The sequence below is a fragment of the Lissotriton helveticus genome, chromosome 10 (genome assembly GCF_964261635.1).
Source record: "Lissotriton helveticus chromosome 10, aLisHel1.1, whole genome shotgun sequence".
Taxonomy (NCBI): Eukaryota; Metazoa; Chordata; class Amphibia; order Caudata; family Salamandridae; genus Lissotriton; species Lissotriton helveticus.
This window is the reverse complement of record NC_136071.1, coordinates 384,151,604-384,166,653: the sequence shown is the minus strand read 5'-3', so window position 1 is coordinate 384,166,653 and position 15,050 is coordinate 384,151,604. Positions and strand designations below refer to the sequence as shown.

Genomic DNA, 15,050 nt, shown 5'->3' with positions numbered 1-15,050 from the left:
GCTCCTGTGAAGAATTAACAGCATGGGAGATTTTTCTCCAAAATTGTTCCCATAAAGCCCTGGAGGGTGGTACTAGAAGTAATGCCCGCAAATTTACTAAGTATCACGTATAACTGTCATAGAGCATATCAATCGCTTCATAAGCAGCGAGGAACGAACAGAGCAGAACCACCAGAAATAGCTCCCTTGCCTTACTTGTTGCAAGTAAATTCCCCAACACACGGGACCGCCATAATTTACAAGCTAATGCGAAGCACTAAGCATATGATGCACTAACCAGAAAAGCACAACTCGAATGGCAGGCAGACCTGGATGTAACAATCAGAGACGCTGGGATGCCCAAGGGTAACCACGCGCGATACAAAACTCATTAATAATAATAATATTAATAATAATAAGAGACAAACAATAGACGTATTGCTGCTCTCTCACTAAAACTGTATCACAAAATGGAAGGCATCGACTGGTGCATTTTAAATACCTTAATAGAGTATACTATACCCTGGCCAGATTGCATAGATACTGCTTGGAAGAAGATGACAGATGGGCGTGCTGCGGCACAGAGGGCGCTGGGTTCACACACCTGGCCTGGTTTTGCCCAGAAGAAACACGCATATTGGTTGGAGGTGATAGCAGAACTCCAAGGAATAGTAGGAAAAACAGTGCCAGAATCTCCAATGTTGGATACTGCAATCCCTAAGCAGAATTGTAAATTAGTGGCAATAGGCTTGCAGCTGGCCAAAAGGTGAGTAGCTCTGTGCTGGATGAGGGGCACCATCCCAATAATTGCAGAATGGCACACAGACTTGATATATTGCAATACAAACTCGGATAACTACAATGTACTAAGGCTGATTCGTAGTAGACCCCGGAGTATATGGGGGTTATTCCAAGCATACTTATGCAGTAAGACAATCGCTGATGCTGATAGCCAGCATTCAGAATGCTGCGAAAGGGAGCGGGGAGACGGAACGGAGTGAGGGCCAATACCTGAACCACCATAGAACTGAAGCGCACCATAGGCCACGAGACAGATACTGCACATACAAAGGGACACAAGACATTCTTAGCAATGCTTGATGGAAATTGCAAATGTAACTACGTGGAAGGTAGTGGTGCCGGAAATGTACCCCTATAATGAACATTGCATAGAAGTAGCCTGGTTTCACAGGTAACGTGTATATTCCCCATTGTCATATATATGTGACTGAACTATGTATTCATGCAACAATGTCAGCAACTCCAAATGCACTGTTTGTATTTTGAAATTAATAAATAAAGTTTTAAAAAAATTTTTTTTCAGTTCTTTATATGAAATCAAGAAATTGTAAGCATTGTACCCAAGCCTATCATCTCCTTCAACAGCTATTCTGATAATGAAACCTGTCTCCATGTGAGTGCTTTTTTACGTGCAGGAGTACCATCACGGGGCACAATGCACTTTAATCTGATCTGAGCTTCTTTTCTCTTTTACTTAATTTGCTCTGCAAATGTAACTTTTAAAAATTTATTTTACTACTCTTTTAGCTTTGATAATGATTTTAAATGTTCTTGTATACTTTTATGGCTGTTTTGCAGATTAATAAATCTTTTGAAATGTAATATGAAGCTTTGACATTAATAAATAAAAAGAGTCTTGGTGAAATACATTTTTTGCCAAAAATCACACAATTTAAGGTGTGAAGTTGTGATTTCTTCAGGTTTTACGGTTTCACTTTGAACAAATAAGTCAGGAAATGGGTATGTTTTTGTCTTTGTTTTTATCTCTTTGTGCATTTTTGGCAGTTTTTATAAAGCGTGAACTCGACCTAAAGAACAAGTTACTTACCTTCGGTAACAATATATCTGTAAGAAACATAGGTTAGTTATAGATTCCTTAACTTAGAATTACCCCCAGGCATCAGACTGGGTCCGGAAAGTTTCTCGTCACCGGTAACTCTGCGCGTCCAAAGGTGGCATCGTCAGCTCCGCGTTCGCGTTGGTGCCGTGGTCGCCGGAAGGACATGCGGTGGCTACTTAGACACCGCCTTGCGCACTGACGTCAGTTCTTTACAAAACTTTTCACGCCAGAAACGCAGAGCCATGCAAGACACTAACCACTGGTGCACAAAACTAGGGCCCTGAATGGATGTCCTTAACCCTAGAAGTCAGTTCGCAGAACGGGGAGGATGGGTGAATGATAAGGAATCTATAACTAACCTATGTTTCTTCCAGACATATCGTTACCAAATGTAAGTAACTTGTTCATCTGAAGGAAAGAGTTAGTTATAGATGCCTTACCTTACGATAGATACCCCAGCAATACCAACCCCGGAGGTGGGTATGCAAACTAAATTCACACCAGAAAGTCCTGGAGAGCAGAACAGCCAAAGAAGCTGTCTCTCCGGACTTTGCTGTCCAGGCTGTAGTGGTTAGTAAATGTGTGCAATGATGCCCACTAGCTGCATTCATGGCAAATGGCACTACCCATCCCAAAGCAGTAGCGGCTGCCATCGCCCTGGTGGAATGGGCGTGTAGCCCCACTGGAGGCTCCTTCTGTGCTGGAGAATAGCAGGCTTTAATACACACAACTACCCATCTAGAGATGATCCGCTTTTGTACAGCCCAACCTTTCTTGGCACCCACGTAGACAACAAAGAGCTGGTTATCCACCCTGAACTGTTTGGTGCGATCCAGATAGAAGGAAAGCACACGTTTTGTCTCTAGATGGTGGAGCCTCTCTTCTTCTTTAGAATGATGTGGAGGTGGAAAGAAAGTGGGCAAAGTGATGGTTTGCCCAATATGAAAGGAGGTGACCACCTTGGGAAGGAAGTATGGATGAGTTCTTAGGACAACCTTGTCCGGATGTACAGCCAGAAAAGGAGGCTTGGATGAAAGAGCCTGGAGCTCACTCACTCTTCTGGCAGATGTCATGGCCACCAGGAATTCAGTCTTAAGAGTTAAGAGTCTAAGAGGACAGTTGTGAAGCGGCTCAAAGGGAGCGTACATCAAATAGGTGAAGACCAAGTTCAAGACCCACTGAGGCATTATGAAGGAGATAGGAGGAAAGAGATGAGTAATGCCTTTTACGAAACGATTTTCAACCGGGGACTTGAAGAGAGAAGGCTGATCAGGAATCCTAAGAAAGGCAGAAATGGCCGAGAGATAGCCCTTGATAGTGCCCAGAGCAGAGCCCTGCTGGGCCAAAGAAAGGAGGAACAAGAGAACCTCAGAAAGAGGGGCAGAAAGGGGATCCACAGCCTTTGCTGCGCACCATTCCACAAATTTGTTCCATCTGCAGGCGTATGCCGTCTTAGTGGAGGGACACCTGGCTGCCAAGATTACGGCACTGACTTAAGGAGGCAAGCGAATGACGTCAACTGCCGCCGCTCAATCTCCACGCATGGAGGTGGAGGCTGGACAGGTTCAGGTGGAGGACTGTCCCTTGCTGCTGTGACAGAAGATCCTCCCAAAGAGGCAGACGGATCGGAGGATAGATGGCCAGATGCAGTAGCTCGGGATACCAGACTCTTTGTGCCCAATCCGGAGCCACAAAAATAACTTGAGCCCAGTCACGCTTGAATTTCTTCAGCACTCTGGGCAGTAGTGGTATAGGCGGAAAGGCGTACAACAGACCGCAACTCCACTCGCAACAAAAGCATCACCTAGCGAGTGCCGCCTTGGAAATTCCAACGTGCAGAACTGCTGACATTGCACGTTCTATTCAGTGGCGAATGCATCTAACCAAAGCTCTCCACATTGACAAAAGACACCTTGCGCCACCTCCGAGTGAAGACACCATTCGTAATCCATCATGCACCTGCGGCTGACTTTGTCCGCCCTGACATTCAGGGAACCTGTCAGGTGTTGAACCACCAGGGATATGCCCTGATGTTTTAGCCATGTCCAGAGGCGAAGGGCCTCTTGACATAGGGTCCCCAAACCCCACCCCACCTTGTTTGTTGCAGTACCACATGGCGGCATGGTTGTCTGTGAACACCTGCACTACTCTTCCCCGGACAGAGGGAAGGAATGCCTTTAGTGCAAGCCGGATCGCTTGTAGCTCCAGAAGGTTGATGTGGAGCTCGGACTCTGCCTGAGACCAGATCTCCGCCTCTCCCATGTGGCCACCCAATCCCAACAGGCCCAGTAGCCAGAGGGTTATCCTGACGGAATCCCGAGATGAGGGCTGAAAGATCGGAATCATGGCTCGAATATCCCGGACTCGCTGCTCGGGAGGATAGACCCGAAACTGTGTCATGTCCAGAACCGCTCCGATAAAAAGGAGCTTCTGAGAGGGAATCAGGTGTGACATTGGCACATTGATGGAGAACCCCAGCGAATGCAGGAGGTCGGCTGTAGTCTGGAGGTGCGAGACAACTGTCTGGGGTGAGCCCGCCTTCAACAACCAGTCGTCGTGATAGGGGATGACTGGGACCCCTGATCTGCACAGATGAGCTTGACCCCACCAGGTAGGTCGCTCCCCCTCCACACAGCACGTCCTGTGTGTCCCTGCCCCAGCTGCTGAGGAAGTTCGAGGCCCTCCATCACCCACAGGCTACCACCTGCACCTCATCACTGGTGGCCAGTGGTAGGCTGTAGGTTTGTTCATCTTCCGCTTTATTGTTTTATTGTATTGCCTGTATTTCATTGTTGTGTCTGTGACTGCTGTTGTTCTGTCTTCCCCCGTTGCCTATTCGTGGTCCATGCCCGTTTTCCTCCCTCTGTTCCCCTCGCTGTCCCCGTGTCTCTCAGCCCGGTTATTCCTTCTGTTCCCCTCGATGCCCCCGTGTCTCTGCCCGGTTTTTCCTTCTCTACCCCCCGCTGCCCCTGTGTCTCTGCCCAGTTTTTCCTTCTGTACCCCTCGCTGCCCCGTGTCTCTCAGCCCGGTTTTCCCTTCTGTTCCCCTCGCTGCCCCCGTGCTCTCTGCCCGGTTTTGCATTCTGTTTCTCAGCTGCCCCTGTATTCTTGTGCCCTTTTTGCCTTCTGGGTCACTCATTTTTTTCCCTATATTTCTGTGCCCTCTTGCCTTCTGTGGCATTCGTTTTCCCTCGTTTTTTGTGCCCTTTTGCCTTCTGTTTCCTTCATCGCTCCTCACCCCCTTGCCGCTGCGTCCCCTGCGGCCCCGCCCCCCTGACTGCCCATTCGCTGCCCCCGCCTCCTGCCTCCCAGCTGCTCCTCCCTCCCACCTGCCCATATATGCTGGCCACTGCGCGGCCGCGTGTAGCGGGTGCGCCTAAGGCAAGCCTGTCTGCGCCCGTCTGCACCTGGACCGCGCCCAGCCCCAGAACCCCTGGCCCCCGCACCACCCACGATGACCGCCGCCACTACAACGCCAGCACTCTGCACGCTCTCAACTCCGGACGGACCGACACCTGCTTCAAGGCTGCCCCAAAACGCACACACGGTCCCTTCACCTGCCGGAACTGCAGCTACACCAGCCTCAGAGCCGACGAACCACCTGCCAAGAAAGACCTCAACCACCTCCGATGCATACTACTGAACACCCGCTCCGCACGCAAACAAGCCATCGAGCTCTGGGACCTGCTCAACATGCGAACACCTGTTTACTTTATTATCTTACATTTTTGGTTGCTGTTTCCCAATTGATGTTTATACTACCCCCTTGTTCTTTCTTTCTGCCTATTGCAAAGCGCTCTGATATCCTTCGGGATCTTGTTCGCACTATATAAAACTTTATATATATAACATCCCCAGACGTCGCCTTCTTGACAGAGACCTGGTTGAACGACTCCTCCGCTCCTGACATCGCCATAGCCATCCCAGACGGCTACAAGATCACCCGCAGAGACCGCACCAACGGAGTCGGAGAAGGAATCGCCATCGTCCACAAGAACAGCATCAGGGTCTCGACTAGCACCGACGACACGCTCAGCACTGCCGAACATATGCACTTCCAGATCCACACAGACTATAACTCCACCCTCAGAGGCACCCTCGTCTACCGACCCCCCGGACCCCGTCCCCAGTTCAGCGACTCCATCGCCGACTTCATCAGCACGCACGCCCTGACCTCCACTGACTACATCCTCCTCGGAGACCTGAACTTTCACCTTGAGAACAACAACGACAGCAACTCCACAACCCTGATCGATAACCTCGCCAATCTTGGACTGAAGCAACTCGTCACAACGCCCACCCACTCCGCCGGCCGCACGCTAGACCCCATCTTCTCCTCAAGCCCGCACGTCTCCATCAGCCACACCACCGAACTCCTCTGGACCGACTACCGCTGCATCCACTTTGCCTTCCAGAAACCCACCACACACCATCGCACCCAACAGATCCCCTGTCGCTGCTGGAGCAAAATCACCGAAGACCAACTACATGCAAACCTCGCTCTCAGCCCACCCACCGAACCCTCCATCACCGACGACGCTGGCCACAGCCTCAGACGCTGGATCGAGGACTGCGCCAACACCCTTGCTCCGCTGAAGAAACCCCCCACAGAGACACCAGCAAGAGGGCCAGCTGGTTCACCCCAGAATTCCTTGCCTCCAAACAAGCCTGCCGGAAACTAGAGAAGGAATGGCGCAGTGAACAAACTCCAGACAGCCACGCAGCACACAAGGACGCCATCCGCAACCACCACCACCTCATCAGGGCGGCCAAGAGGACCTCCTTCAAGGACCGCCTCTACAACAACGCACACAATAGCAAGGAGCACTTGAACATCGTGAAGGAACTCTCCAACCCCAGCTCCAACACCAACGACATGGATCCTTCCCAGTCAGGGTTCCGCAGCAACCACAGCACCGAGACTGCCCTCATCGCCGCCACCGACGACATCAGGACCCTGCTGGACAACTGTGAGACCGCATCACTCATCCTCCTGGACCACTCTGCCGCCTTTGACACCATCTGCCACCACATTCTACGCGCACGCCTCCACGCCGCAGGGATCCGAGACAAGGCTCTGGAATGGACCACCTCCTTCCTCTCTGGCAGAACCCAGTGTGTCCGGCACCCCCATTCCGTTCCAAAGCCTCTGAGATCATCTGCGGCGTACCCCAGGGATCCTCCCTCAGCCAGACACTGATCCCCTCCCTTACCAAGGACCCCATCACCGCCAAAGGCAACCTCCACGAAGGAATGAAGGCCGTCGCCGACTGGATGCAGATCAGCCGCCTGAAGCTGAACTCGGACAAGACGGAGGTCCTCATCCTCGGCTCCAACCTTTCAGCCTGGGACGACTCCTGGTGGCCGACGGCACTGGGGCCAGCCCCGACACCCACTGACCACGCACGCAACCTGGGAATCATCCACGACTCAACGCTCTCAATGACCAAGCAAGTCAACGCTGTCACCATCTCCTGTAGCAGCACGCATACTGGAGAACCCCCTTTAGACGTACGTACAAGGAAAACTAAAGATGCAGCAGTGAGATACTGTCATCAGCCATCTACACAGCAAGACCTTGAAGTGTAGTTTGTCCCTGCCACGATTTTCTGCTGACAGGATACCAACAGCAGGTTCAACTACGTGAAAAAAATTCCCATGAAGAACAAATAACTGGCTGCACAACCGGAATACCGAATATAAGCAGTACTTATTTTTCTCACAGATGCAGAGACCACAAGGTTAAAGTGAAACTGAGTCTCTCATCAGACTAAATATTTGGGGAGTGTTCTCCACCGTTCTCTTCTCAATAAAAGAAACTCAAGAACCCCCTGTTTTTAGATTTTGGTGTGTGTATTTGTATTTTGTCTATTCTGTTTCTGGCCCTGAAGAAGGTGAACCAAATAACAACAATCACCGAAACGTACGTAGGCCGTACGCATCTAAGAGCCCTTTATTAATTATTCTGACATATGTAAAGAGTAAGAAGCAACAATGTGTACATAAAATGAAAAGGTGAATATTTACATCTATAGGGGTCTGCCAAGAATAATTCATTGTTTGTCTTATGTCTATTGTTAATTATGTCTATTCTGTTCTTTTAGATTATGTAATGAGTGTAGCAGTATGTATGATGGAATGAATGAAATGAGGACAAGATATGTGGCTTGGGTTTCTTTCTCTTATGTTTAACTAAGTTTTGCTCAGACTGATCAAATCAAATATGTCACTTTATTTGTGTATGTAAAGAATATGTTATGTATTTATTATGAACAAAATAGAATGAATTAATAAATGAGAAAAAATAATATTTTTGAATAAATTCAATGTCTTTTTCATATATATATAGCATCCTTTTTGAAAGTGTTCGTGAAAATTATCACTGTAAAAATATATAGGTCTGTCAGAGGTACTTTTTTGCTGTTACCATCTCCTGCTTCAACACCCTCCTCCTGCTTCACAAGATCTACAGATGGATGCCGGCAGATACAAGAAAGGCAGTCACCCAGGCCCTCGTCAGCAGCAGACTCGACTACGGAAACGCCCTCTACACGGGAGCCCTGACCAAGCTCATCAAACAACTACAACGCCTCCAAAACACCTCGGCACAACGATCCTTGATGTACCACGACACAGCCACATCACCCCCCACTTGAGAAACCTGCACTGACTCCCCGTCAACACGAGGATATCCTTCAAGCTCCTCATCCAAGCACACAAAGCACTCCACAAGACCGGCCCAGCCTACCTCAAAAGACGGCTCTCCTTCTACATCCCCAACTGCCAGCTCCGCTCCGCCGACCTCTCACTCACCATCGTCCCGCGCATCGGAAGAACAACCACCGGCGGGAGATTCTTCTCTCACCTTGCCGCCGAGACATGGAACACCCTCCTATTGAGCCTACAACAGACCCAGGACCTGCTGACCTTCAGGAGGATACTCAAGACCTGGCTGTTCGATCAGTAGCTTCCCCCCTTCTCCCCAGCGACTTGAGACCCTCGGGGTATGTAGAGCGCTTTACAGATGATTGATGAGCTGCAACTACCTCCATCACTTTCGTGAACACCCGAGGGACGCTTGTAAGGCTGAAGGAGAGCACAGTAAACTAAAAATGCTTGTGGCCTACCGTGAACCGCAAGTAGCGCCAGTGGGCTGGCAGGACAGGGATGTGAAAATAAGCGTCCTGCAAGTCCAACGCTACCATCCAGTCTCCAGGGTTGAGGGCAGACAAGACCTGAGCTAGCGTCAACATTTTGAACTTCTCCTTCCGGAGGAAGTGGTTGACTTTCCTGAGGTCCAAGATAGGACGCAGGGCCTTGTCCTTCTTGGGTACCAGAAAGTAGTGAGAATAGCAACCACGACCTACTTCTGGGGCAGGAACACGCTCAATGGCTCCCTTGGCCAAGAGAGCCGTAACTTCCTGTTGGAGAAGGCCCAGATGATCCTCCGACATGCGATGGTAATGAGGTGGCGTGACTGGAGGGGTAGACTCAAAGGGGATTAAGTAGCCCCTTCAGACTATCTGCATAACCCACCTGTCCGACGTGATGGTGCGCCAGTGGGGGAGGTGATGGCGGATCCTGCCGCCCACTGGCGATTGATGGGCCTGAAAAGTCAGACTAGGAAGGTTTGGAGGCTGAAGCAGAGGGGGGTGGTGGACTGGCCCGCTTGTTGGCCCCCAGAACGACGGCGGTGGTTCCCATGTCCCTGGCCGCGCGAAGGTTGTGCAGCTTGCGTCAGCCTGTGGCTCTGGGCGGGACGTAGTGAGGCACCCCTTCCGTAGCCACGAAAGGGGCAAAAAGCAGACTGCGCAAGGGGGTTAGAGAGGCCCAAGGACTTGGCCGTAGCACTTGAGTCCTTGAAACGCTCTAGAGCGTTGTCTGCTTTGTCGCCAAAAAGGCGACGGCCATCAAACCGCATGTCCATCAGGGTGCTCTGGACATCCCCAGAAAAGCCAGTCGATCTCATCCAGGCGTAGCGTCGAAGGACTACAGATGTGAAAATCGTCTTGCCTAGAGAGTCGGCGGCATCCAGCCCACAGCGGATGGTAAACTTTGCTGCGTCTCTCCCGGTGGCAACAGCCTGGGAGAATATGGTCCGGGCCTCCTCTGGACAACGAGGTAGCACTTGCACAACTGTGTCCCACACAGAGTAGGAATAACGGCCCAATAGACATGCAGTGTTTACCGACCGCAGTCCCAAGGTGGTGGAAGAACAAAATCTTCCTACCAAGATGATCCAGCTTCTTGGTTCCCTATCTGGTAAAGCGTTGGGGAATGCGCTCTTGGAAGTAGATGCTTGGACCACCAAGCTCTCAGGGGTGGGGTGTTGGGAGAGGAAAGTTGGGTCATCCAGGGCCGGGCGGTGGCGTCGGGCAATCATCCATGGGCCTGGACCAGGTGCCCAAAACGATATCAGTTAGGGCTTCATTAAACGGCAGCAGGGACTCCGAAGAGCTTGCTTGCGGTTGAAGCACCTCTGTCAGGAGGTTAGTCCTGATTGCTACCATAGGGAGCTCAAGGTGGAGAGCCTTGGGTGCCCTACGCAACACCACTGCATAGGAAGCTCCCTCCTCCATAGACACGGTAGGAGAAACAACATGCCAAGGTCTGGGGAGGTATCGAGACCACTGGCATCCCCCAGGTCCTCTCTCCAGTCCGGATCATAATCCAACTGGTCAGTCAGGAGTCACCTGACCCCTCCCAGTCCTTCTCCTCATCCTCTAGGTGGCAATCTGGCCTGAAAGGGACCCCAGGAGTGAACAGGGACACAAAGACACCACTCTGCGCCTGATCCGGCGTGGGACGACGCGGGTCCGGTTCCGTATCCACATCAGGATGGAGACCGGCGTCTAAGCCAGATGGGGCACAACCAGCGTCGAGTACAGGTGCAGTGCTGAAGGAAGCGGTGCCGGTGGAGGTGTAATGTGGTCAACCGGCGCCGATCCGGATCCAGGCCTGGATCCATGGGGACCCTGTGTTGTCGGGGCCGGAGCTGCTGGCAGGGAAGGCCTAGGACCCCAACCCAGTCTGCGGGGCCCGAAGGCCCGCCAATGGAGTCGGGCTGCCCAAACATGGCATGCATCGCCTCGTTAAATTGACGAAGCTGGGCAGGGGTCGCTCCGGGTCCGGGTAATGGAGGGAAGCTCGGAGTCGACCCTTCAGGTTCCGCACAATGAGGGTGGGGTACCGCCCGCATCCCTCGTCGCATCAGCCGACCGACGGGGAGAAGACGAAGCGCGACGATTCTTCTTCGACTTCTTCTTGTGCTTCGACTTACCTGACCCTGAGTGCGAAGACTTCGATGAAGATTGGTGATGGCTCCGCGACCGGTCCCTCGACCTTCCTCACGACCGGGTTCCTCAGGAGGCGCTGAGCCGACTGCCGGTGCTTAAGAAGCTTTTGAGACGTGCCCACAAAAACTTCGGAGCCATAGTCCGGCAGTCGGAGCACGACTTGGGGTCGTGGTCGCGCTCCAGGCAAAAGAGGCACACGCGGTGTGGATCTGTCACTGACATCAGTCCGGTACACGAACCGCAAGCCTTGAAGCCAGGCATCCCTACGTGCACCAGGAGTCGGTAGGACTCAAAAAGACATCGACAAAAGTCGCTCAAAAAGTGCAGTCAAAAAGTGACTGGAGGTACCGGTCTCTCCGGAACTGCGCTGGCTGGTGCGAAAACAGAAAAAGAAATAACTGACATCAGCAAGCGAGGGCAGCGTCTAAAAAGCTACAGTGACGTCATTCTGTCAACCACGACACCAAGGACGGATGCGGAGCCGAACGGCGCCACCTTTCGACGCGCAGAGGTACTGCTGACGAAAAACTTTCTGGATCCAGTCTGATGCCTGAGGGTAATTCTAAGGTAAGGAATCCATAACTAACAGTGTCTTTGAGATTTCCAAATTGGAGCGCTATAGATGCGCACCAGTAACATTATACTTGATTACATGCATTGCTTATAGCTAAGGGGCGATTAAGCGATTTACCCAAAAACACAGGATTTTGAGCCAAGGCCGAGATTCGAAAGTGGTTCCCAGTTCCACAGTCTGCAGCTCTGACCCTAATGCCACATTCTGGGTAGAGGGAGAGCCACATGAAAGCTCAGATCATTATGGGCTTGAGGTTCCAACAGGAGCTTAAGCTGAGCGGAGCCAGGCTTCAGTGCCTCGCCCACCTGCATGTCACTATTTCCCAGTGCACCAACCAGAATTCGGTTTTGTGACTGGTTACACAGACATCTGTAGTGATGTCATTGACCAACTGAATTTGTATAACATAAAAGAATACATTTGCCATTGATTACTCAAACACAGTTGTCCTAATTTTTTTATGCACTTGAACCCTCGGATAATCTGCAAAATGCTTTGTGCAAGGCTACCACTTGGGGGCCGCTCTCCAGCGCAGCACAGCACACATCATCCACAGATTTGTGTGTGTCCTGGAAGCTGCAGAAGCCCAGGAGAAGGCACTCGACGTTTGCTTAGGCTCAAGGTGGATGTGCGGGGGTTTGAAGCCCTTTTAGTCTAATACAATTTAAGCACTTGTGTTGAGTTGCCATGTTCCGCAAGTGTCCTCTGCTTGTGTAGTTAGGGAATGGCAGGTGTTCTGTGTTCGTGTAGTCAGGATGTGCCAGGTGTCCTTAGCATTAGTAGTCATCTTGTGCCAGGTGTCCTTGGCATTAGTAATCATTTGTGCCAGGTGTCCTTGGCATTAGCAGTCATCTTGTGTCAGGTGTCCTCGGCATTAACAGTCATCTTGTGCCAGGTGTCCTTGGCATTAGCAGTCATCTTGTGCCAGGAGTCCTTGGTATTAGTAGTCATTTGTGCTAGATGCCTTGGCATTAGTAGTCATTTGTGCCAGGCGTCCTTGGGATTAGTGGGCCTCTTATGCCAGGTGTCCTTGGCATTAGAAGTCATCTTGTGCCAGGTGTCCTTGGCATTAGTAGCAATTTGTGCAAGGTGTCCTTGGCATAAGTATTCATCTTGTGCCGGGTGTCTTGGCATTAGTAGTCATTTGTGCCAGATGTTCTTGGCATTAGTAGTCATCTTGTGTCGAGTGTCTTGCGCATTAGTAGTCATCTTGTGCCAGGTGTCCTTGGCATTAGTAATCATTTGTGCCAGGTGTCCTTGGCATTAGCAGTCATCTTGTGTCAGGTGTCCTTGGCATTAGCAGTCATCTTGTGCCAGGAGTCCTTGGTATTGGTAGTGATTTGTGCCAGATGCCTTGGCATTAGTAGTCATTTGTAAAACAAACAAGATGATCGACGGAATGTTGCACAATGGCAAAACATTCACCCCCAGTCACAGATCTGGGTTTAATCCATCGTTATTTTGCTCACCAAGCCACCCCAGTTCAGACATGGCCATATGCAAATCAGTCTTGGCCCTGTGCCTCATGGGAACAGTCCAGACCGAACTGCCAAGCCATGTCTTTCCTGGACCGGAATCAAGCATCCTAGGACCAGTTTCTGGCTATCAGCCGTCTTCAGCCAGGATAGCTTGACTCCAGTGGCGTAGTGAGCACGGGACCCACGTCTGGGCATACCCTTCCCACATAGGGTGAACAGCAAAACAAACAAGATGATGAACGGAATGTTGCACAATGGCAAAACATTCACCCCCAGTCACAGATCTGAGATTAGTAGTCATTTGTGCCAGGCGTCCTTGGCATTAGAGGTCCTCTTATGCCAGGTGTCCTTGGTATTAGTAGTCATCTTGTGCCAGGTGTCCTTGGCATTAGGAGCCATTTGTGCCAGGTGTCCTTGACATAAGTAGTCATCTTGTGCCAGGTGTCTTGGCATTAGTAGTCATCTTGTGCCAGTTGACCTTGGTTTTAGTAGTCATCTTCTGTCGAGTGTATTTGGCATAAGTAGTCATCTTGTTCCAGTTGCCCTTGGTATTAGTAGTCATCTTGTGTCAGGTGCCCTTGGTATTTGTAGTCATCTTGTGTCGAGTGTCTTTGGCATTAGCAGTCATCTTGTACCAGGTGTCATTGTCATTAATCGTCATCTCGTGCCAGGTGTCCATGGCATTAGTAGTCATTTGTGCCAGGTGTCTTGGCAGTAGTAGTCATGTATGTCAGTAGCCATGGCAAGCGAGTTCTCTGTGTGGAAATAGTCCGGGTGCCAGATGTCCGACTCATTGGTATTAGTAGCGTGCAGTGTGTGCCACGTGGCCTTGTTGTTAGTAGCCGGCTGTGAAAGCCTAAGTGTTGTGTGTGAGTGGTCATGGTGCCCCTGTCTTTGAGTAGTCATGGCGTGGGAGGCGGTCAGGGTCTGCCAGGTGTTCTTGACAGAATCAGTGTGTTTGCGTAGTCAGGATGTGTCAGGTGTTAGTGTTAGCATCGGGGTGCCTCGTGCCCTTCCTGTTAGGAGCTGTGTGTGCCAGCCAGGTGCCTATGTGTGAATGGCCGGGATTTGGAAAGTATCCTCAAGTGTGAGCAATGAAGTGTCGCCACGTGGGCCAGGATGTAACCCCTGTAGAGCGTGGAAGGGCGGCCTGTGAACCGAACACCTCCTGCTGGTTCCTATTGCAATCCGAACTCCTGTGTTATTCTATTCCCTTGATGGAAGGGTGGGACAAAGGAGGCGTTCTGTTTTCATGATCACCAACGCCCTGTCCCGGTTTATGCGGCTCTTTCTGGCTGTGAGAATGTTTTTCCAATGGAGGTGCGGAGGAAGGGGAACAGTGGCAGTGGCACGTCATGCGCGGCACATGACCTTAAGATGAGGCCCAAGGACGCCCTACTGGCTGCTCCGCCTAACGCTTCCTGCTTGGCCCTGGTCCCAGCACCTTCCCGCTGCTGATAACCTCACCCGAGCCGCCCAGCCCTCCCACGATAGACAGCAGATACGTCACCGGCACCCCTGCATCCTGCAGAGCTGACGCCTTGTTAACAAAACAACGGGTTATTTTTGTTCTGCCGGGTCCAGCTCTCCATTTTTGTAAAACGCATGGAACTAAGAAATATATTTTTGAAGAGATTTGATGTTTATGGAGGGAGGAACCATTAGGCCTTCTTATGTTTGGAGAAAAGACACTGAGGCCCCGGGCGGTACGGGGTGGGGTGGGGTGGGGGGGCGGGGGGATGCAGTTAGCCTACTGTACCACTACATGATACATATGTGGCCTGGTAGTCCTTCTCCCGGAATAATCAGGTGCGGGGATAATGAAACGAATCGGCAAACCACCGGGCAGAGGGAATAGACTCG

General features: G+C 51.0%; 1 protein-coding gene across 1 annotated transcript in view; it reads right to left on the bottom strand.

Moving 5' to 3' along the window:
- Nucleotides 1–15,050, bottom strand: part of NOS3 (nitric oxide synthase 3) — a 999,469-nt gene that overhangs the window by 234,206 nt on the left and 750,213 nt on the right. The window lies entirely within an intron of this gene.